This window comes from Helianthus annuus, chromosome 1, assembly GCF_002127325.2.
Source record: "Helianthus annuus cultivar XRQ/B chromosome 1, HanXRQr2.0-SUNRISE, whole genome shotgun sequence".
NCBI lineage: Eukaryota > Viridiplantae > Streptophyta > Magnoliopsida > Asterales > Asteraceae > Helianthus > Helianthus annuus.
Genome location: NC_035433.2, coordinates 29,615,883 through 29,641,582, shown reverse-complemented (window position 1 = coordinate 29,641,582; position 25,700 = coordinate 29,615,883). Strand labels below are relative to the sequence as shown.

General features: G+C 39.7%; 1 long non-coding RNA gene across 14 annotated transcripts; it reads left to right on the top strand.

Moving 5' to 3' along the window:
* Positions 1-381: 381 nt before the first annotated feature.
* LOC110922532 lies at positions 382-20,534 on the top strand. Of its 14 annotated transcripts, none has more exons than XR_004893260.1 (10): positions 382-516; positions 611-1,018; positions 1,169-1,317; positions 1,401-1,515; positions 1,796-1,919; positions 2,021-2,157; positions 2,253-2,316; positions 19,233-19,309; positions 19,401-19,839; positions 20,027-20,534. It is a non-coding gene; the product is annotated as an uncharacterized LOC110922532 (long non-coding RNA). The 14 variants fall into 14 exon arrangements; XR_004893252.1 differs by having other exon boundaries at positions 391-802; positions 892-1,018; XR_004893253.1 differs by having other exon boundaries at positions 393-802; positions 936-1,018.
* The last annotated feature ends 5,166 nt before the right edge of the window (positions 20,535-25,700 follow it).

Genomic DNA, 25,700 nt, shown 5'->3' with positions numbered 1-25,700 from the left:
TGCGACCTGGCTTACAACACATAAACTTAACTATTTCAAACTATTACATGTAATTGACACGACATAGGCTGATGACGCAGGCGATAGACATTATGCATCAACATTCATTATAACATGTATGATAATGCGTGCCATACTTGCCTATCATCTATACTACTTTAATAAGGATATTAGAAGGACAAGATGGTAATTGAACAAGGTGTTGAAAAAACACTGAATGCACAATGTACAACACTTAAAGCATCAAGAAACACAAACAAATTACCCTTCAACTGGTTCATCTACAGCCGTCCATTTTCTCACTTTTTCACACGGATCGCAATCTGAACGGTTGATATTCAGTTCACACGGATCAACTTTTCCATTCCATTCTCTCTCACAACTTCTCACAAAACTTCATCAGACACCTCTCTCTCTCTCTCTCTCTCACACTCGGTGACTCAAGAACATCATGCCAGATCTCTCAAGATGCAGTTTCATGACTAGATCTGTGAGGATTTCACCAGATCGATGAAGGTCTGCAACCCTTGTTCTAGGAATCTTGAAAATCTTTCATCATTCAAACGATACCTGAATCTCTAATCCCGCCCAAATCCTTTTCTCTTTGCAGTCCCGGTTCAAATTTTGAATCCCTAATTGAAGCACATGAAACCCTGGCCACATATTTTCACATACATCCCGAAAAGGTGAAAAAAGGCAGTTGGCACCAAATCACCTCCCATTCTCTTTCGGTTCTCTCTCAATACACTATTACCACACATCGATTAGCCCCTGTTCTTCGTCATCACCAAATGGCACCCAGGTACATCTTCTCTCTGTATAATGCTCTTGAATCATTTTTGTGTTATTAGTTTAGTATTCTACGTTTAAAAGGGTTTTACTGCTACCTAGCAACCTGAAGTTGCAGACCTAGGGTTTTGAATACCCAATTTCAGGCAAAAGAAGATTTATAGAAGAAGTTAAGAGCGTTGATCTTTGTGTCAGTTGAGTACAGAGCAGGAGATCGACATTGTTTCGAGTAAGATCCCATATCGTTTTTGTATTTTGTTCTTTGTTTGTGTGGTGTGGGTTTATGAGTAGTGTGTAGTAATGTAGATAAGGTGTTTGATGAAATGTTTAAGTGAGTTTGTTTGGCTGATTATTGTTTTTTGTTTTGGTTTTTGGCCAGATCTGTGATTCCAAGTTGAAGTTTTTGGAAACTGGGAAGACCATGCTGGGATTTCCGAATTCTTAAGAGTAATTCGTTTGTTGCAACTTTGATTTCTTAAAGTCTATGTCTATTTAAGTGTTTCTTGAAGTCAAGCACAAGCCCCAAAGGTGTTTATCCATCAACTATTATTATGACTTAGCTATTCAAGGTTGTTGTGATTGTTATGCTCACTAACGATTCTAAAAAACAGTTCCTGGTGATTTCTTGTGCATATTCAAGAGTTTACCCCCTCATATATCCAAGGATTTCAACCTGGTGAAGCTTTTGTGGTCCGAAATATGGCTAACCTTGTTCCACCACTAAAGGTATAGAAGTAGATTGACACCAAGTTTTTCACTTTCATAATTTTTCCTCTTGTTCTTTTTAAAATTTTCATTGGGTGGCATACATTTTCAGCAGCCTAATTTCCTTTGAACTGGGTGTCTATTGATCTAGGGTTTGGTTTATGTGGTGGAAAGTTGTTTGTTTTTTGTGGTTTATGTTTGTAGAATAGATTTTGGTTAGGGTTTGAGTTGTTAATCATTGTATTTGATTTGGGTTGTTTTTTGTTAATGTTGTTTGCGATGCATGTTTTTGATACTTCAGAGGGCTGCTACTGCTGATCAGATATTGAGGGAGTTGCAAAGTATTTCACACATGTTGGTTCAAGTGGTTTACATTATTTGAAAACACATAACTTGAATACCAAATTGGTTTACATTCTAACCAGGTGAGTTTTTTGTGATATTATTTTGGCATTTTTTTAAAGTGATTATAAATAGCTCTGTTAATATTCGAATATCATCAGTTTATGCGCCTTGCTTATCTTAGGGCCTCGCTTTTTAAGCGCCTTGCGCCTAGGCTTCGGGCACGGCCTTTGCGCCTAGGCTTCGGGCACGGCCTTTGCGCCTAGGCTTCGGGCACGGCCTTTGCGCCTTAAGTGCGCCTGGCGCCTTTGACAACATATAGTGAGTTAATCTTATCCTAGAAATCCAAAATGATATACATACCGATTTTCATTTACTTAATATGTGTGTTAATACTAATAGTGCCTGTTTTTCAGATGGTGTTACTTGAAACTGTAACATACTATTAGCTCAGTATGGCGTTATAATGAGTAAAAATGGGTATCAACTGTTGGTGCACTTTGTGTCTGTACTTTGTCTATGTTTTGTAATGTATAAAACGATGTCTTTTGTCGGTTGTGTTTACGTCTTTTGTATGTTGTTTATGTGTTGTAATATGTGTTTGACCAAGTCAACCATCCTCCTTGTTTGACTTGGCCAAACATCAACACTTAATGTTTTAAGTTCAACACTTAGTGTTTGAAAGATGTCTTGCTTCGAAGGATGTCATCGAAGGTTGAATAGTATCCTTCGATGACCTAGATGTCCTCGAAAGATTATGGTTCGATGGATATTGATGGACCTCGAAGGATATACTATCCTTCGAGGTATGTTGAGATCCTTCGAAGTCTTTCGAAGATACTTCTGGTCGATAGATGATCCTTCGACCAGAACATTTATCCTTCGTGCATGTCAGTCTAGTATGGGTATATATATACCCATGAGGGTTTCACTTTACAACTAGTTCTACAAGTTCTGTGTAAGGTTGTTCAAGGTGTAGAGAGCTTTTGTGTGTGAAACCCAGGTCTGTAATAGAGAGCATTTCAGTTTGGTCAAGGTCTGTAACCGTGTCCACTAAAATACAAGAGAAAACTTTGATATCTTGCGTGTCTATCTTTCTCTTTGTAATCTTTGCTTTCATCTAAACTCCGGTTGCACTCTAGCTTGGATTCCGCACTTGCTAGAGTGTTGAACATAACAAGGAATAGGTTAAACCTCAACCTCCGAGGGACCTACAAGTGGTATCAGAGCCGTGGCTCTTTTCCTTGTTAAAACCGGGTTTGTGCAAGACTTTGGTTTGTGTTTTGGACAAAAGTTTTCTTGGTTTAACTCCCGTTTTTAGTGTGTTTCTGGACTTTCTAGCCTTAAAAACGTGTTTTAAACTAACCGGGTGTTGTGTGGGAAGGATTGGGTAACTTAAAATTTTGTCTTGAAAGGTTTGCTATTTTCCGGCAAATATTCCGGTCATATTCCGGTTGCTAGGTGTGGATAAGAAGCTTCCCTTTTTGGCAAAATTTTCAAAGTTGGTGAAAGTTGGTGAAAAGTTTGTGCAGAACATCCTTTCTGCCGAAAGGTGGTTCACCAACCACATCAACCTGTCACTTTTCAGTCAACCTTGTGTCAGTGTGTCAGAGTGTGTTCGAAAGATATCTTTCGAGCTCGACAGATCATCTTTCGATTCAGGAGATTCGAAAGATAACTATCCTTCGAACAATCCTTCGAAGTCAGTGTGCCATCTTTCGAGTCAAGGAATCTTCTCGAAAGATCCATCATTCGAGTTACTGTTTGTCTTCGAAAGATAAGGATCCTTCGAGTAGGGGAATCTTTCGAAGTTTTTGTTCGAAAACTCAACAGTAGTCTTTCGAATACTGTTGATCTTTCGAACAGTGTTATCTTTCGGGCCATCTTTCGAGTCTTATCTGTTTGAATTTAACAGTTTGTGATTTCAGGTCTTTCGATCCTTATCCTTCGGCTGTTGTCATTTTTCAAGTTTTAATATAGTTTGTGAAAATCAATTTTCTAAATTTATTTTCACCTAATATATTAATTATAAAATGGGAACAAATGGTCAATGGGATCCTTCTGCGTGGACTACGACAACTTTGACTCCACAGTCATCATCTACGCAATCATCAACCACGCAATCTGCGCCAGAGTTCAACAAAACTGCTTGGATGCAGGCTATTGCCCCAACTCAAGCTGCAATGATAACGGCAAATCAATGGGCATTGGTCACTAATCAAAGCAACAGCATTCAAGCAATGATGCAGAACGATAGTGAAACTGGTACAAGCACGAAACCGCCAAAGCTTAATCACATCAATGATTGGGGATGGTGGAAAGAAAGGTTGAGAACTTATGTTCAGGGGCAAGGTCAAGACTTATGGATGTGTTTCTTCACTTCGTTTGAAAATGAGTTGGAAGTTGCAGGATCAAATCCAGAAACTTACAGCACACTGTCTGATGAAGATAAGAAGAAGTTTGAATTGGAAAAGAAAGCATTTATGATTCTCACGCAGGCTCTTCACAGAGATATATACCACCAATTCGTCTACTGTACGACTACCAAAAGTTTGTGGGATATGCTCACGTTAAGGTGTGAAGGAAATGCTCAATCAAGAAAGATCAAGCAGGAGTTGCTAAAGAAAGAGTTTGAAGGTTTTACCTGCATGGAGAATGAAGGTCTATCAGAATTGTCTACAAGATATCACCATCTGTTGAGTGAAATGTTTGCCTTCAAAGTCTCTGCCACTCCACAAGATATGGTGAGGAGATTTGCTGATGCCTTACCAGCAAAGTGGAGCAGTTATCTTGAGATTCTCAAGGAAAACGGTGTTCTGGATACAATTACCATTTATGAGCTAATCCAGAAATTGGAAAACAAAGATGTTGAAGAAAAGCTCAAGGCGAAAAGAACAACCACTCCTCAGAATCCCGAGATGTATTTTGGGATTGCAGGTGGTATTACTGGAGAAAAGCCAGCTTCTCAGCATGCTAAGCTTCAAACAGCGTTCATCTCCAACACCGGACCTCCAACAGCAAATCAATTTGATCCTTCAGCATACACAATGATGTATTCAAGACCAGATTCTTCATCTCAACAACAACAACAGCAGACAGCTCAACAATTCACTCCACCGCCTTTCCTGGATCCTAACAGAGCTCAACAGCAACAACCACAACAGCAGGGATTTTATGGAAGTTCTTCAAGCTTTCAAGCTACTTCCAATCCGAACACTGTCAGATTGGATACTTCCAATTTTTCAAAAGTCAGTGTTGAGATAGCCAAGGAACATATGGAGATGTTGAACACCTTGGTTAGCGCCTACTGTGGGTTGGTTGCGGGTCAGATTGGAAATATCAACCTAACCAACGAAGATTATCAGCAGGTTGATAAAGAAGAGTTTGAGATGATGGATATAAAGTGGGCTCTTGCTAGTGCTATCCGTAGAGCTAAAGAGTTTATGGAAAGAACGGGGAGAACCAGCTTGGAAAGCAATAACAACACCAAGTATGGTTTTGATAAAAATGCTGTCACCTGCTTCAACTGTGGTGAAAAGGGTCATTTCAAACGGGAATGTCAGAAGCCACCCAAGCAAGGCAATCAGAATCCTTTCAGGAATCAAAGACAGCCTCAGCAACAACAGAACAATTCTGACAGACAATTAGTTCCCGTGGGAGGAAATACTTCTGGATCCTCAAACTCTAATCCCCACAGAGGATTAGTTGTTCAAGCTGATGAGATTTGTAACTGGAGTGTTCAGCTTGGAGAAGGAGGTAATGGAGGTAATGGTGGCACAGCTTGTTATGCCAAAGTAGTTGAAAAGGTTGAAGAACCCGTGTCTGCTGGTGAATCTTCAGAAGATGAAGATAGCTCGGGTTACAGTGGAAGTGTTGATGGTGAATCACTTGATACTGGTGATATATCAAGTGATGCTTTAGATCTGGAGGTTGATGAATTATTGGCTGATGCTGAAGCATTATGCAAGAGAAGGTCTATTCTTTGCCAGAAAGCTGCTGGAACTTCTGAGAAGCTTTCTCAATTTTTCTCTGAAGACGGATCTTTCTCTTTTCTTACAGCCTTCATGGCTCATGTTGAAGGACAAACCTCACAGGTATGTGATTCTAAACCTGACTCTGTTTCTGCTGTTGTTGAATGTGCTAAATGTCTAGAATATGCAGAAAAGGAAAGTCTGTTTGAAATCACACAAAAACACAATCAAGAACTGATTGTTGATCTTGCCAAAGCATCTGAAGCTAACTTCTTTTTAACCAAAAATGAAAAAGAATTTAAAGAAACAATTAAGTCATTAAAACATGATGTTTCTGAATTACAAAAGGCTGTTTTGAGAAAACAACATGCTAATAATAACTTAATTGACACAATTGAGAAACAAATGGTGGAGTTAGCTACAGCTCGATGCGAGTGTGATGCAATCAAGCAGAAATTGGACAGTTATTCCAATTCCCGCTTTGTTTTGGATCACATCATCAGTGTTCAAAAGGAAAAGGGGGATAAAAAATGTATTGGATACAAAAAATGTCCTCCCCCAATGAGCCACAATTATTCAAAACAGCCTGATGACGAGGATATGCCCCGGTTTGAACCTACTGTGCCACTTGCGCAAGATGACTTTGCTGCAGGCCTCGGGTTCAAAACTGGTACATCTTCCTCGGAACAATCAGCTTCTGAGAATGTGGAAAATTCATCATCGTGTGAAAAGGAACAGAGTCCTCCCATCATTGAGGATGCTGACTCTTCAGACGATGAATCTGAAGAAATTGTGAAGCCACAGTCTAACTCGGTTACACCAGACATTCCAATTGAGAATCACATCTTGTGTGATCCACCAGTGAAACCGAGTAAGGCTGAAACACCAAAGGCAATGAAGCCCAGTGTACCTAGCAGTGAAACGAATAACTTGTTGTATACGCTCAAGGGAGACAGCAAAATTTATTCTGACAGAGATTTTCCAATCAAAAATGTAAATCAAGATTTAATTGAGAAAATTTTTGAAGGACGAACTGATAAGTTTTTGGGAAACAAAGGTAACAAAGTCACTGTCACTCAATGTGAACCAGTTCCACGTGAACAAATTAGAAAACAACATGGGAACCAAACACTGCCAGTTGAGCGAAAACAACAAGTGAATTCTGGAAAAGGCAAGAGCCAGGTGCAAGAAAAGAGGGCTCAGAACAAGAATGTTCAAGCACCAAAAGCTCAGTCGCCTAAGACTGAACAACCAAGGGTTCAACAACCTAAAGTTGAACAGTCTAAGGCTCCACAACCTAAGGTTGCACAACCTAAAGTTCCACAATCTAAGGTTGAGCAACCTAAGGTTCAAAAGGTGCAAAACAGGAAAGCCCCTGTTAAGAAACAAAAACCGATAGTGAAGTTTGTTGAATCAAAGGGTACGGACAAACTTGAAACATTTCAAAACAAATCTAACAATGAATTTGTAAAACAAGTTAGAATTTTGAAACGAAATGAGCAAAACAATTATACCCAACACACAAACGGATGTGATTTAGGTCCAAGCACATCCAGATCACAAACTTCAGTGTCTGGTTCTTCGTCGGGTAATCAACACGTTTCTCCGAGGTTCGTAGAGCGGAGAATGTGTTTTGAATGTGGAACAATTGGGCACATCGTAAGATACTGCCCATACTTGAAAAAGTTGAAAGGACAAACAAGTGTTCCCCAAGAAACCAGTTACCAAAAACAATCGGTTTCCCCGAAACAAGACCCACGTGTCTTGAAAGAAAGGGAAAAGAAAGAAAAACAAAAGAACAAAAAGGTAATTGAGAAGGCCTTAAAATCGGAGGTCAAGAATGAGAAACCTGTTCAAGCTAAACCTACAAATGCAAAACCAGTAAATACAAAATCAATTAATTCAAATACTGGTAAACAAAAACAAGCTTGGAAACAAAAACAGGTAATTAAGTCAGGGGGAGCACCAGAAATTTTATTTCCTAATCATCAAGTGATTGAGATCACTTTCCTTGATGATCAAGGACGACCCAAGTCAACAAAGGCTTGGGTCCCCCTCTCAAACTGATGTGTTAATTGCATGTGCAGGCGGCTCCAGGAGGAACTATTAATAGTCTTTGGATTGTTGATAGTGGGGCTTCCAGGCACATGACTGGCGACTATCGTCTTCTTTTCGATGTGAGAAGTATAAGAGGAGGATATGTTGCGTTTGCGGGAGATAAGGGAGGTTATATCACCGGCGAGGGAATGATCTCTAATGGGATTGTGAGTTTCGACAAGATCAATTATGTGAAGCAATTGGATCACAATCTCTTGAGTGTTTCTCAAATCTGCGACAAGAAGTTCACCGTGCATTTTGATGATGCCGGTTGTTATGTGCTGAAGCCAGGTTTCAAGATCCCCCCAGAATGGATTCTCTTATCAGCTCCAAGGGTGAATGATTTGTATGTCCTTGATATGAGCCAAGCAGTAACGAATTCCAAACAAGTTACTTGCTTTGTTTCAAAGGCCACTGAAAAGGAGACAATCTCTTGGCACAGACGAATGGGTCATATTCACCTCAGAAAAATGAATCACCTTGTCAAAAACAACTTGGTGAGAGGTGTCAATGTGAAACACTTTCAACTTCAAGATGTCTGTGTGCCGTGTCAAAAGGGAAAGCAGACCAAGAAATCTCATCCATTGAAGAAGGTTAACACTGTCAACATGCCACTCAAGCGTTTGCATATGGATCTTTTCGGCCCTGTCAAACACAAGAGTGTGCACGGAGAAGTTTTCTGCTTGGTAGTTACTGATGACTACTCAAGATTTTCATGGGTTGACTTCATGGTCCACAAGAGCGAGACTCCAGAAATTCTGAAGAATTTGATCACCCTGTTGGAAAATCTGTATATTCTAAAGGTGAGGCGAATTCGAAGCGACAACGGTACCGAGTTCAAAAACAAGGTTATGGATGAGTTTTGCACTGCAAAAGGAATCCTTCATGAATACAGCTCTCGGTACACGCCACAACAAAATGGAGTCGCTGAAAGAAAGAACAGAACCTTAATAGAGACTGCAAGAACCATGTTGGTTGAGTCTCAGCTTCCAGTTCGATTCTGGACTGAAGCTGTTGCCTCGGCTTGCTACACGTTAAACAGGGTTCTCACAGTGAAAAGACATGGAAAAACGTGCTTCGAACTCCTACACAAGAAGACTCCTGACTTGGAATATCTAGAACCTTTTGGTGCACCATGTACCATGATTGAGCCTGACGGGAAGTTTGGTGCCAAAGCTATCGAAGGTTATTTCCTTGGGTATGCTACTCCTAATCTGCGAGTATGGAACCTGACTACCAAAAGGATTGAAGAATGGGGTGAAGTAAGAGTCCAAAGATATTCTAATCCTCCGAAGCCTTCTGGTGAACCATGGATGTTCGATTATGATGGTCTTTTCGACTCATTCAATCTGCCTACATTTGATGATGATAATGCAATTGCTCAAATGTTGTCTGAAAGCGAGAATGCGACTGGCTCTCAGTTAGCTCGTCCAATCATTGTTGACTCACAAGCGTCTTCTTCTGTCAACAATCTCGTTTCAAATGAGGTGTTTAATGATGCTGTCGATTACAATTTGTCATCGGAAGATGAGGAGTATGTTGATGCAAATGATGGTGAAGCACTGCGTCCGGTTCAAGGTACTTCAGAAGCAACGGATCCAGTGTCTGCGCCAATTATCCAAGAAGAAAATGCATCATCTTCTACAACTCACCAGCTTCAGAATGATATCGGGAATTTAAATATCACTAACTTGAGGTCAAATGTTGAAGTTCCTCAAGTTACTGAAACCCGAATTCATAACATTCATCCTCAGCAGAATATAATAGGTGATGTTCTCAGTGGTGTAAGGACAAGAAATCAAATCAGAAACAACGAAAATGCTGGCTTGTATGCTGAGATACGAGAATCGGGACAACAGAATCAATGGTCCTTTGCCTGCTACGTTAGCCAAGAAGAACCTAAATCTTGGAAAGAGGCATTGAAGGATGATTCCTGGGTGGAAGCAATGCAAGAAGAACTTCAGCAGTTTGAGAAATTGGGCGTATGGAAATTGGTTGATAGGCCCGATAACTACAAAAAGATCGGAACTCGCTGGGTGTTCAAGTGCAAAAAGGACGACCGTGGGATTGTTGTCCGAAACAAAGCAAGGTTGGTTGTCCAAGGCTTTAGTCAGATTGAAGGCATTGACTACAATGAAGTGTATGCTCCTGTTGCTCGTCTGGAGGCTATTAGAATCTTTCTAGCCTATGCATCTTTCAAGAAATTTAAGGTGTACCAGATGGATGTCAAAAGTGCTTTTCTACACGGAGTAGTCGAGGAGGAAGTATATGTCGAGCAACCACCGGGGTTTGAAGATCCATTACATCCTGACAGGGTTTTACTTCTAAACAAGGCGTTATATGGTCTTCATCAAGCACCTCGGGCTTGGTATGAAACGTTGTCTACCTATCTGCTCAGCAATGGTTTTAGACGGGGTTTGATCGACTGTACCCTCTTCATCAAAGAGAATGGTGAAGATCTTCTGTTGGTACAAGTGTATGTCGACGACATTATCTTTGGTTCTACCGATGATAAGTTGTGTAAAGAATTTGAAAAGGTGATGCAAGATCGATTCGAGATGAGTGCGATGGGTGAAATGACGTTTTTCTTGGGTTTGCAAGTAAATCAATCCGAATCTGGAATTTTTATTCATCAAACCAAATACGTCGGGGACATCTTGAGCCGGTTCCAGATGTCCGATTCGAAGCCAATTTCTACTCCTCTTCCTCAGAATCATGGAATTACTCCGGATGACGAAGGAGATGCTGTGGATTCTTCGCTCTATCGTGCTATGATTGGATCTTTAATGTATCTCACCGCATCAAGACCCGACATTATGTATCCAACTTGTCTTCTCGCTAGGTATCAAGCGAATCCGAAGGTCTCTCACTATGCTGCTGTCAAAAGGATCTTTCGTTATCTGAAGACTTACCCTGACACCGGGTTATGGTATCCTAAGGATGATAACTTCGATCTTAAAGCTTTCAGTGATTCTGATTTCGGCGGCTGCAAGAAAGATGGAAAATCAACTACAGCAGGATGTCAGTTCTTAGGCAATCGCCTAGTCACTTGGCAATGCAAGAAGCAGACATGTGTGGCTACGTCTACATGTGAAGCAGAATACATTGCTGCGTCTAGTTGCTGCTCCCAGGTTCTATGGATCCAACAACAGATGCGGGACTACGGTTTTGAATTCCTAACTACTCCTATTTATGTTGATAATGAGGCTGCCTTACAGATCACTAGAAATCCTGTACAGCACTCGAAAACGAAGCACATCGATATTAAATATCACTTCATACGTGATTGCTTTGAAAAGAGACTTATCGATGTGGTTCATATTCATACCGACCACCAACGTGCCGACCTTTTTACCAAAGCATTTGATAAATCAAGATTTGATTATTTACTTTTGGTAAACGGCATTAAGGTGAAGCAAGAGTAACCGACATCAGGAAATCGTTTTTGTAAATATTTTTCTAAAAACCAAAAATCCAAAAATATTTTTCATTTTCTTTATTTTTGAATTTTAGGGGGAGAAAGTTTCAAGAAAAATACAAAAACATTGAAAAACCACAAAAATACAAAAATATGTCTTTAATTTATTTACTTTCTGCATTTAAGGGGGAGAAAATTCAGAAAAACACAAAAACAATAGAAAAACAAAAATGAGTTTCTTGGCAATATAAGAGAAAGTGATATTACATCAGAGGTCGGTTGAAACATGTTTCCAGAAATCAAAAGAAAAAGAAAATGATAAGTAGCTCTACTAATGATGTACCGGTAGACTCACGATCATTTTAAAGTATGCAGGAGATATAAACATAACAGACTGAAAACCGCGTGGGAACCGTTCATTGGCATATGGTCTTGGTACCGAAATTTCGTTTGATAGATTGCCGAGGTTCTGAGATATTCGGGGTTTATGTTCTTTATCATCTGGGTATCATGGTTGTTTCTATAAAAGACAAAGTCTAAGTTCTTCCATGATACCATACATACGTGTACATATCTCATACTGCATTCGACCTCAATAAGTGATAAACAATCACATGTCCATCAAAATAAGTGATAAAATATCACATTTATCCGGGAGTCAAGTTCGTCTCTCTGCTGTACGGAAGTACTGACCTGTTCACGGACTTGCTCCTGTGCCCTCATGCATCGAAAATCAAGTTCCTCATCAATAAGTGATTCTATCACATAGGGCTTGTTTTCAAACTCAAATAAGTGACTTGTTCACATTGTATATATATACGTCAAAAACGGATGATAAATGGTATACTTCCCAGTATGATGAACTCTCGTGCATACCTTGATACGGGAATGTGTCGTGAGTGGATGAACACCGGTCGGTAAGTATAAATCATACCTTAAACGTATCTCATTGTATTATGATTACACCTGATCGTTGAGTTTAAGTGGACAACAATATCGGTAATTGTGGTAGAATACTTATCCGCTTCTGTAAAAGAATTTTAAAAGGAAGTGTGTTTGGACAAAAGACCGCAAGCTGATATGATTCTCTTCGCCAGAAACTCGCAAAAATATTGTTGTGTTTGTACATATTTACTTTCTGCTTAATTTACTGCTTTAATTTTAAACAGTTTTTGTCGTTTGGTGCATATCAGCACGACATTAGCGGTGATGTCGTTTGATAACATTCAAAGGATTTTAAAATTGTTGCCTTTTATTTTTATCAAACTTCAAAATCCAAAAAGATTTTCATCTTAACTTTATTTTTGATTGAATGATGTTGGTGCTCGATCCGATACCTGACAAGCCGAAATACTTCATAAAATTAACCTTGCTGAACTTCATAACGGACAACTCTCAAAATGGTCAATTTTTGGAAAACCTCAAAATTTGAAGGGTTAAATTGGAAATTTCCCAAAAAAAATTCAAAGTGTTGGTGGAAATCTGATCCTTCGAGGAAGCATTGGCCCTCGAAAGATCAGATGGTCAAGAAAATCAATGAAAGTCAAACAGTCTCTGTCGAAAGATGTTTGGTCAACGAAAGATTTGACCAAGTGATCCTTCGAGTTGACCAGAACCTTTGAAAGATGATCTTAGATCGAAGGATATCTTTCGAAGGATCCAAAAATATCTGGCATCCTTCGATCCAGTTCCTTCAAATATCTGGATCCTTCGAACCATATATGGATCCTTCGAACAAAAGGTAATCCTTCGAGAACACTGTTCATCTTTCGAAGGGTTTGAGTCTATCGAGACGGTTAGACTTTCGAGGCAGAGTATAAAAGGTGTCTTCTTCATCATTCATCCTTATCAGTTTCAAAAGTCATCTTTAAAAACCCTCATAATCCTCTCGAAACTCTGTCAAAAATTTTCAAAATCTCATTTTTGATATCAGGATTTGTTCGCAATACTTGGTAGGATGATTATGTTCCGATCACTTAACCAACATTTAAACAGGAACATTATAATCTTATCATCGATCATATTTCATTATTCATAAATGTTCATCTTATAATCTGAATGTTATGTTTCTGTTTTTGAATCAATGATAATGTTTATAATCATGTGTTTATCGTGTATCTGACTGTGTGTGTTGAATCTGTTGAACATTGATGACAAAATGTTTGGTTTGGCTAAAACAGGGGATATGAAGGTTTTAGGCAAAGTTAAAATGTTAGGGTTTGTATCGATGTCTGGGTTGGGTAAAGTGTTTTGATTTGAAAATGGTAATGATTTTGATGATGTTGATGTGTAAATGTTTGACATAAAACATAACTAAAATCATTTAAAGTTTTAACCGGAAAAACATTGAAAACCCACCGGAAAAATCATTCCGATGAACAGTCGCCGTATCGGAAGATGATGAGTCGCCGTATCGGAAGATGATGAGTCATCACCTCGAGAGATGTGCTAAACCGCATCTTTCGAGGTGAATCTCGAAAGATGGTACATATCTTGAAAGATCATCTTTCGATTGATTAGCCTTCGAAAGATCAAGATATCCTTCAAAATTTCTTGTTCATTCGTAAGATGATCTTTCGATAAGGCTGTATCCTTCAAGAAAAGTAACATCTTTCGAGATTGAATAACATCTTTCGACATCTTTCGATCAGATTTCCATCCTTCGTGTCATAATTTGATCTTTCGATGGATTCTTGGATCCTTCGAAGAGTTCAACACTTAAAAAATTTCAAGAAATTGAAAGATTTCCAAGTATGAAACCCTAATTGATCAAATGGACTTTGTCTTATTACGTGTCGTTTTTGATGCACAGAGATGGCACCAAAGGTTAAAAAGGAGCGCGCAAAGCCTACAAAGAAGGAGAAATCAGAAGTTGAGGCTATGTCTGAGCCTAGACATAATATGACGGCGTATCTACAACCGATTGGAAGTATAAGTGCAGAGTTTGAAGGAATCATGGAGTATCTACATCGGTCGAGAATCAACTACGCTATCACAACTCAGCATGTCGCCTATCAGTCATACATCAAGGCATTCTGGAATACAGCTGCGATCGAAACAGTGGAAAACAAGGAAGTAATCAATGCTGTTGTTGTGGATAAACCTGTTGTTATCACTGAAAACACCATCAGAGAACGCCTACAACTAGGAGATCAACCTGAAGACCCTACTTCGATAGATCTACAGTGTCAGCGAGGGTTATTGCTAAGGATTAAGTACAGCGAGAACGTCCTTACCAATCAAATCAACAAGAAGTTTCTGCCTCTTCGATATAAGTTTCTTCTGCACATTCTCATTCACTGCCTAAGCAACAAGCGGTCTGGGTATGATCTGTCTCCTATTGATCTGACGGGATTGTTTACGGCGTTGATTCTGAACAAGCCGTTTAATATATCGCGATATATCTTCAACAACCTCAAGGAGAACACTCAGAGACCACTTCCATCTGATACACAGTGAACTAACACCAAGTTTTGGCTATATCCTCGGTTTCTGCAAATGATGATAAATGACCAGGTTCCTGATCTTGCTAAAGCTACGGCAGATGTGCTTCCTGTGAATTCGATGAACGACCGCACACTGCTAATCTTCAAGTCTATGGGGGTTTACAAGGGATCGGATCCGAATAGGAAACTGATTGGTCATCTAAATGCTCCTGACTATGAGGCTCCACAGAATCACAGATGGCGTCGTGAAGGAAGTGTGTCTGATAATGAAGAACCAGCTTTAATTGCTATGGCTGATGTGCAACTCACGGCTAAACATGGAATCAAAGCAACTAGACGGTCTTCTAGTAGCTCTGCTGCTGCAGCACGTGCTGAAGTTGATATAAACATTGCTGCTGAAGAGATTCAGGATGTGTCTATAGATCCTGATTTTGGTGTTGGTGGTGGTGATGTAGCAGTTGAAACGGGTGGTAGTGCTGGTGGTACTGGTGATGTAGCTGGTCAGTCTGCTTCTGTGGCGACTGACAAGGGTAAAGGGAAGGTCGATGAGACGAGGAAGATAATAGATGAAAGCAGTTCATCTTCTGAAGAGGAAGGAGGTCCTGATGGTGATGGTTCATCCTCTGATGATGATAATCCTCCTCCTTCAGGGTTGAAGAAAGTCTTTGACAAACGCGGGAATCCCCGGTTTGTAAAGATAAAGAAGACAGGTGATGATGAAGAATCCGACCATGATGAGGATTATACGCTCACTTCTCCTGGATTTCTTAAGAAGAGGAAGGCAAAGAAGCAAACTATACGTGCATCGAAGAAGGCTGCTGTTGATTCTTCTATTCCAGTGTCAGTACAACCTTCTACTGAGCAAGAGCAACAGTTACCTCCAATTGGCGATCAGCTGACTGCTTCTGAGACGATGGATCTCATGTCTTCTCCGCCAAGGTCTTCTGGGACACGCACAGTGTCTGTTGATCAACAGACACCTGCAACTCCCGCCTCAGGTACTCATCCTAGACCTCTTCTTGTTATTTCCGGTCCTACAGGAGCTACTGGTCAATCTGGGTCATCCGGACCAGAACCATCTCTACCGACACTGGCAGAAACTCTTTCTGGCTTATCTGATGCTGAAAAGATTCAATTCCTGATTGGACAAATCAGTGAATTAGGTTCTATTGTCAGTCGACATACACGAACGATTGAAGAACATCGTGTACAACGAGTGAAGGATGCAGAGGCTCACAATCAGCTGTGTTCTATTGTAAATGCTCAAAGTATGAAGATCAAAGAACAAGCTGAAGAAATTGATAGATTAAAGAAGGCTAACTTGGCAAGGGATAAAGAGGTGGAGATCATGAAAAGACACAGCACTAATTTGGAAAATTCAGCAAAAGCGTTGAGGGAGATGGTAAGTAATCGTGATGATAGACTGATGAAAGCTTTCAAGCCCATGCACAGCAATTTTGGTAGGGTGTATAAACAGGTTGGTACATTGTGGAACGAAAGGTGTAAAACCTTAGGAATAGTTCCCGAAAGGCGTGAGGATGATCAGGATGATGATGCTGCTAATCCAGATCAAACAACAGCCTCAGGCTCCGGTGCAGCTGCATCCGGTGCTGCAGGCGGATCTGGTACTTCTCAAGATACTCCGTCTGCTCCTACAGTTTCTACAGGGCCAACTGAACAGACTGAGACTTTGGAAATGTCTGTAGACCCTTCACAGATCAGCCTAGAACCAGAAACATTTACTGAAGATCCTCCTGAATCCTCAAGTGCTCAAAAGTTTCATCCTATCACGGGTGAACTACTGGAAGAGGGAGAGTTTATTTCAGAAATGACTGATGAACAGATTGCAATCTTAACTAATTTGGATGATGTTGCTGAGTGTTTGATTGATGCTACTCCACTGGTACAGGATCAGACTGATTTCTCTTCAATTGATGAAATCTTCATCAGTTCTGATCCTGAACGTCCTGTGTATGTTCGAGAGGACGATACCGAGATGAATGCTCTTGATGATACCTTTGTTGCTGAAAAGACCGCAGAGTTTGAAAATCTGTCTTCTGATTCGCCATCAGCTCAGGAAAGCCGTGAGAAAACTATTAATGAATGGCGAGCGGATTTCCTTGCTAGGAATCCTCCTCCGCTTGCCCCATTGGATCAGGCTAATTACATGATGTTGGAGAAAAATCAGGCTAGGGGTCGCATCATCAGCTGGATGTTTGTGAAAGATTTACATTGCATGGTTGTGAAGAGAGAATCTGGTCTTCAATACTTCAGGACTCTCCTTAGTATTCTCACACTTCCATATTATGATGTGGCAGTGTTGGCGCAGCTTGATGTAATCAATCGAGCTAAAGAATATATGGTGGATCTATTCGCGAAGAAGCTCAGGTTAGAGAGAAGATTGGGTTGGAAGGATCCTCTGTACAAGCCTCAATTTCCAAGATACGAGCAAATCAAGTTCACTCTTGATCCAGAGACTAACACCGCTCGTTATCGCTTGGTATACGATCCTCCTAGGGTGATGAAGAAGATTCCGTTACTGAAAATGAAGACCGACTTTCTTGAAAATTTCCGCTGCTGGGTTTATGATGCGGATACCGGTGAAGCTGTGATCTTGTTCAGAGACAATTCGGAGAACTTCAGGATAATCGATCCGATGTGGATTACAAATATGTCCAGATCGGATATCATTGTTTTGAAGGATCATGAAATCAATTACTTAGTTCAAGATCGAGATCAAGCCATGAAGTTTCAAAGGATGGCCCGATACTGCTTCAACTTGTTAATCAACGCAGGAAGTGCATGGTCGTCGCATCATTTAGCCGTGGAAAGGGCGTTAGAGACTTAAGACATGAAGACCAAGACAAAGCTACAGCCAAGGGGGAGTTTGTTGGTGCACTTTGTGTCTGTACTTTGTCTATGTTTTGTAATGTATAAAACGATGTCTTTTGTCGGTTGTGTTTACGTCTTTTGTATGTTGTTTATGTGTTGTAATATGTGTTTGACCAAGTCAACCATCCTCCTGGTTTGACTTGGCCAAACATCAACACTTAATGTTTTAAGTTCAACACTTAGTGTTTGAAAGATGTCTTGCTTCGAAGGATGTCATCGAAGGTTGAATAGTATCCTTCGATGACCTAGATGTCCTCGAAAGATTATGGTTCGATGGATATTGATGGACCTCGAAGGATATACTATCCTTCGAGGTATGTTGAGATCCTTCGAAGTCTTTCGAAGATACTTCTGGTCGATAGATGATCCTTCGACCAGAACATTTATCCTTCGTGCATGTCAGTCTAGTATGGGTATATATATACCCATGAGGGTTTCACTTTACAACTAGTTCTACAAGTTCTGTGTAAGGTTGTTCAAGGTGTAGAGAGCTTTTGTGTGTGAAACCCAGGTCTGTAATAGAGAGCATTTCAGTTTGGTCAAGGTCTGTAACCGTGTCCACTGAAATACAAGAGAAAACTTTGATATCTTGCGTGTCTATCTTTCTCTTTGTAATCTTTGCTTTCATCTAAACTCCGGTTGCACTCTAGCTTGGATTCCGCACTTGCTAGAGTGTTGAACATAACAAGGAATAGGTTAAACCTCAACCTCCGAGGGACCTACATCAACTTCTACTGTTTATTGTTATCTGTTGTTAAAATTTGTATTTACTAAGCAACCGATTTGTTAAATGACATAATGTGTGTTTTAAATTATTTTATTTAAAAGAAATTGTATCTGCCATATTTTGATAATATGTAAGAATTTGTATCATGATTGCTACAAAAAAGTATTAGTGGGCGGCTTATCACGACCTGGCCTATTTCGGCCTGCCCACAAAATTGACCCGTTTGGATCTAAAAGGATTACCTTATCTGTCCGACCCACCTTTTATGGTGATCTTGGAAGAAATGCCTATGTAGATTTAGTGTTTCTTCATGTGTAGATCCTTCATATAACATGCATGGAATTGGGTTTGTAGATCTATGACTGTTAAACTCATCTTATGTCTTGTTCAAATTTGTTGAATGCAAACTGCTCTTTTATTTATCAAAATTATGATTCCAGTTATAAATTGGTTTGGGATAGAATTTAGTTGTTTGGTACTCGGTTTTGTTAAGTGCACATGAGGCCATGTGAGGTGATCTCAGGCGATATATGTGCTTCAGATGGTGGTAGGTGAGTAGTGTGTCGATAAATCTTTATTTATAGGCTTGAAGAAAAGCTTTCGAATAGGGAGATTTAATGGTGTGATGATAAATCTTTATTTATAGGCTTGAAGAAAAGCTTTCGAATAGGGAGATTTAATGGTGTCTCACATGAGTTTTACTTTCTTTGTTTTTGTGGGTTTTTTTTTCATTTTTGTTGTGTTTTATGTATTCTATTTAGAAATTATGTTCTACGAATATCTTCTGTGCTACTGTCTTGTGCTATGAATAACTTTCAAAATTCAATGGTCTTGTTTTTGTGCAGGATGATACCTGGAAACTAGAAGGCTTCTTCAGTTAAGTTAAATTGGAGGTCATCTACTGCAAATACATATAAGACTGGTAATATGACAAGAACCTGTATTGTTTATATTCTTTTTTTTATGTACTTTGACTGGAGTTAAATAACCCGCACTGCATTTGATGCTTCCAGGTACTTGTTGATAACGTCTAAGTCGTAGGCACTTAACCCTTTTAGGCTTCATTCTGAGTTGTTCTTTATCGATAGCATGGGGGCTGGGGAAGAGAGCTCACCTGCTAAGCCTTCCAAACCTGCTTCAGTTGGAAATTGCAAGCTTTCTAACCGTTTGGATCCAGTTGCGAAAAAATAAACCTTTGGACGAAAGTCACAAAACTGGCCAAACTTCAGGGACGAAAATGGCATTATACTCAATAAAAAAGCTTACTTTTTTATGAACCCTGCTGTATCATTCTTTTTGTTTAATTGTTCTGTTATTTCAGGTTGCTGATTTGGCAAGGCTAAGTCATGAAAACACAGGGAAATTGCTTGGGTATTGTATAGATACTAGCCCGTCAACGAATGTTAGTTTTTGAATATGCGTCGGACGGAACATTGTATGAGCATCTCCATTGTAAGTCTATTTTCATTCTGTTTATGTCAAAATACATGCCTTTTGACGCGGTTCGAAAACGGGCCGGGTGGGTGGGTTGGCCAAAGGTATACTTCAGTAACACAACTGTTTGAATTTTGATGCTATGGTTATATTATATGTAAATATTTAATGAAAGTAACATAACATTTAGTTTTCTGTCTTGAAGCTTGATGACTTTGAAAGTTGGAAAACTCTTGTGATGAGATCAGAAAGTAGCGCACATTCGATTAGCCATGAAGGTGATATGTGTTCTTCCGAGCTCGTTTGAAGAACGCGATCTGGATATATGTGTTCACAAGGAAATCCAGCACACATTTAAGGCCCCAAGACCGTATATCCATGAAAGAATTGTGTGCCATTTTGGAAAAATAGAATCGACACATCATCTTCTTCAGAGATGAAGGCGACTTCATTAGCCTGGGCCGAGCTCATGCTCTCCCCTTGACCAGAGTCATAGAGCTTGGCATCATATAGTAAATACTTCCTATATACATCATTATACTAGGACACGTTTAGGAATTTTGTGTTCGTGATCGTTTGACAATTTCAATCGAGATTTTTTTAATCAAGATTAACCATATAAATGTTATATCATATAACACAGATCAAACTATTTGTGAACACTTGATTTGAAGTTCTGTTTTGCAGTCCTGTGTTGAATATATTTAATAGTGTCGTGTGATTCTAAAATGTCGTTTTGAAAGAAGAAACGACGAGAAATAAGAGTACATTCCGTCCCTGTGTACGTCCCTTTATGATGCGTCGTGTCTGTCTTCGTAAAACCAGGATTAAATACATTTATACGAAATGACGGATACTTGTTTGCAAGAATCCGAGTGTATGCATTAATAACAGCTTTGGAAAGAAAGGCCAATGAGTATTCAGGTTGAATATTTTTAATTTGTTGTATTTATGAACACAAATTAAATTAAGAAAAAAAGAAAGTGATTTTTTATTTTGTGATTAGAGTTTTGGCATGGTTTGATTTGATTCTTTGATGCATAATGGAAAGAATCTTACTTTCACTTGTATTTGTAGCATTCATACACGAAAACTGACCCGACCTGAGACCAACCCAAAATTCATACAAAGTGGTTTAGTCTCGGGTTCGTTGTGTAGCTTTTGAAAGACTTATGCAACTGCTTATTCAGGGTTTGTATACGAAAGCCAATTGCTTAAAAAAATATATATTTTGGTTTATATACGCATTATATGTAAATGGCCTTTATAGTTTTCTCCTGAAGCCGGTAACCGGCCGTCACACAAAAACCACCAAACGACATCATGAAACCGCTGATTCTCCGCCACTGAAGAAGGCCGCAACCGACCCTCACGTTCTGCTACACTGTCACCATGGTCATCGCATGCCACATCGGAAACTACATCCCCGTACATAGCCCTAAACTCATGGTATACGTCACACACGGATGCTACGAATAAGAAACTTAACAAACGTACAATACAATGTATCACGAGAAAATTGATAAACTCACAGTAAACGAATACCGCATTGTAAATTGTCATCCCGCCGCATCGCGCGGGTATACGTCTAGTATGTGGAAAATATACATTAAGCAAGTGAATTCGATGTAAACGAAACTAATTATTACTGGTAACCACACTAGGGTCCGGGTGACCAACGAGGAACAAGTAACCTTACGTAACATAATCTACCGAGCACTCTAAGGTGAGTTCACTACTCTTGAGCATGCGTCCTGGTGGTTGGGACAGTCAGTGGGTATCCCGGGGAGCGATAAGTCTTTTGGGTAAAACTGGAATATTGGATTATAATCTCACTCTATCACTCTTAAGTCCCATCTTTTTGTTACCGAAGAGGTGACGGGTATTAGTTGGTAGCGCTACTTAGGTTTGGCACCCTCACCCCGTACCGGAGAGGACGGGTGTGAACTAATGACCTAGTCATGCCAAGTGCTTTGATAGGAGCACTGGGGAACGGGCAAAACATACATCAGAAGCCGTCTTGTTCAGCATCGAGATATTATCAATATTACTTTTGGATTTGTTAATGAACTGGAATAAACACTTGGTAACTAACGTTTTTGAAAAAGCTGTGAACTCACCAGCGTTGTCTGATACACTTGTTGCATGCTCGCAGGTCCTTAGATGTTTCGGATTTGGAACTTGCTGTCTGGAGTAGGGCTGTTCACGAGCCGAACCGAACCGATCAGACCTTTGCTCGTGCTCGGTTCGTTTACAAACCGATCCGAACCGAACCGAGAGTTTTTTCACCCGAGCCAAAGTCGAGCGAGCGTCTTTCGATCCGAGCATTTTTCGAACGAACGTCGAGCGAGTATCGAGCGTTGTAGAACAAACAAGGAAAGTGACGATGGGAGTGCTAGTTATTAGAATAAAGTGCAGTTTTCGTCCCTGATGTTTCGTTCACTAGAACACAAGTAAAAAAATTAACAAACAATAACAAGGAATACAAAAACACTCAAGTAGTTCTTTCGAGATTAGCTAAGCGGGAAGATAAATTGTCGACCGATTGAAACATACCCTTGTTTTATCGGAAGTTTGAAATTGAATGAACCGATTGAAGCAAAACCCTAGTGAGTTGTCGTCTTGGCGAGTGGCGATGGAGAAATCGAATAACGATGGCCAATTGGGGGTTTTGATTAAGGTCTTGTACTTCTGAATCGAATGGCGAGTTGAGACTTGAGTATTGATCGACGATTCAGATTTTAGTATTTGAAATTTTGACTCAATTACTCAAATGGACATTTAAGTATTGGACAATGGACTGTTAGTATTGGATTTCAATTCGAATTACTTAAATGAGATCTATTTGGATCTTGGACCAAACATTGTTGATGTTGGTCTATAGTCATTTCATTAAAAATGATACATACACAAATATATATACATATTAAAAAATAAATCGAGTCAACCGAGCCGAACCGAACTGAGCGGACCTTTGCTCGTGCTCGGTTCGTTTACAGACCGAACCGATCCGAACCGAGCATTTTTTCAATCGAGCTGAATCGAACGAGCAAATTCCGAGCATTTTTCGAGCGAGCATCGAACGAGCATCGAGCGCCGAGCAATTTGAACAGCCCTAGTCTGGAGTAGCTGGAGTGGTCATGGGTCGACTGAAGGGATTCTTGTGATTGACTATGGATATTATACATTGGTTTTGAAACAGTTTAACTTTGGTTTACTATTTGCTTCCACTGAACATGTTGGTTTTCATTTAAACTTGTTGATGGTATTTTTATTAATAATTGAGAATTTTATTTAGAAACTTGTATGGGTTCAATGTAATTAGTGGCTCTTTGTTGGTACGTCACGCGCCTAACTGGGACATTCCCTAGGTGGTATTTTGGGGGTGTGACAAAGATCATACTTTGACTTTACAAGATCTTGCAACTTTATAAGCAACCTACACTTCCAATTCTTATCATCTTTTACACTTTTCAAAACACACACAACCCCTTATACTATCTTTCAAATCTCGGCTCCCAAACACCCTCATTCTCACACCATTTTCAAATTATAAACAACCATTTCAAGCTAGTTTAAGCAATTTCAAGAGCATCTAAGGTGTTGCAAGCATGAAGGAACATTAGGAGGTGCTTGGAAGCTTTATTCTCTTTTTAATCTTCATCTAAAGATCACTAAACTCTTGCAAAGTTGTAAGATCATCTTTCGTTATTTTTAAGCTTGTCATATTATGTAGATTATTAAAGTACAAGTTAATAATCTACATAATATGGCAAGCTTAAAATAACCAAAGATAATCTTACAACTTTGCAAGAGTTTAGTGATCTTTAGATGAAGTTAATAAAGTACAAGTTAATCAAAGAACTAGTTGAATATTCAAACAAGCTAACACCCCAGAAGGTAAAACCCTATGCTCTCCTTCCTTGGCGATTTCCTTGTTCTTCTTGAAACCCTAGGTTTTTCTTTGTGATCTTTTGTATAACAGTCTGTGATTAGTGTTTTGATTTATCAAAACTCTATAACGAACTCGTTAGCAATTGTGATCAATCTGAATTTAGGGTTTTGTTTTCTTTTTCTTCTTCAATCGCCGCCCTAGGTGCAGTCTTGAGATCCTGACTTATTAAATCGGTTGTCATTGGTCACGATTAACTGAGTTTAATTTAGCTAGATTGATACTCTGGTTTAATCAGTTAAGGATTGATATTCGGCTTTAGGGTATAAGGATTAGGGTTTTCTTCTGGTTCGTGTTCTTCGTTTTCTTGGTGCGGTGGCCGTCTTCTGTTTTGCATGGTGTTTTCAGCTTGATTGTTTTAGGGAGAGTTATGTCTTTTATAATGAATGAACGTGGGAATCATGGGAGTAACATCCCATCTAATCAGTTGAACCAGGGATTGTTTGATGAGGCAGGGTCTACTCCGGGTACAGCTCCTGTTCGCGGTATTAGACTGCGTGTGACAAACATTGAAGGAAAATCAATGATGCCGAGAAGAGGTATGTTTTTTACGGATAACGTGTCAGTTCTTGATGGATTGGCTGCCATTTCCAAACCCGTTAACTTGGATAATGTGGAGAAAGTCACCTCGGTTAATCAGGGTGCAGAAGATCAACTTGATCATGCTGCTGGTAGTCAGAAGAACTCTGGTAATGTTGGAAAACCTTTGTCTTATGCTGAATCTGTTAGGGGAGCTAGTGTAAGGAAGGTTAATTTTCGAGCACTGGCAACTGATGAGAAGCAGGATAGTTGCGATGTGGTTTTATCAAGGGATTTAGTTAGAGTGGTGCAAGATAAGTTGGCTAACACATTGTATGGATACTTTTTGGGGGATCGGGTTGCATACCCCGTTGTGGAATACTTTGTTAGGAATAATTGGAAACGTTTTGGATTGCAGAAAGCAATGATGAATGCCAATGGTTTTTTTCTTTTTCAAGTTCACCGATCAAGCAGGTATGCTAAAAGCTCTTACTGAGGGACCATGGATTATTCGTTCACAGTCGTTGTTTTTGGAAGTTTGGTCGCCATCGGTTAAGCTTGAGAAGAAGGAAGTGAAAAAGGTTCAAGTTTGGGTTAAAATCCATGAAGTTCCTATAGCCGCGTATACGGAGGATGGATTAAGTTTGACTGCTACAACTATTGGAGAACCGAAAGCTTTAGATTCTTTTACAACCTCAATGTGCGTTGATATGTGGGGTAGAAGCAGTTTTGCTCGTGCACTAATTGAGATTTTAGCCGATAATGATCTCAAGGAGGAATTAACTATTGTGGTCCCTTGCCTTGATGGGGATGGATTTGTTAAGGAGAAGGTTTATGTTGAATATGAATGGTGTCCCCATAGGTGTGGTCGATGCTGTGTTTTTGGCCAAAATGAGGAGTGTTGTCCTAAACAGGCTACTAAAGTGTCTAATGGTAAACCTAAAGATGGCAAGTTTCCTGGTCTGGATAGGAAGTTTAAACAGCCGATTCAGGATAGGGGGCCTTCAAAGCGTCAACCAACTGTGGATGATGATGGTTACACGATTGTTCAAGGTAAGAAGGCAGCCAAGAAACCTGGCATACTAGTCAACAAACAGAAACCCAAATTTGAATACAGGCCTATTAATATCAAAAAGGATGGCGATACCAAGAGGATAGCTAAACCGACAACTCTAGTGACCAGCAACCCTTTTGATGTTTTAAGTGGTGATGTTGGTGAATCTAGCAAAACTAATCCGGGGACGGAGAATGGGCAAGATGAATCTGACGATGAGGAGGTGGTGGAAGTTTTTAACGAAACGAATGAGTTTCTTAGAGAGGATAAGCTTTTTAACGAAGCTAAAAAAGGGGCAAGCACTCCTTCTTCAGATGGTTCTAAATGACTAGTTTGGCAGTCTGGAATATAAGG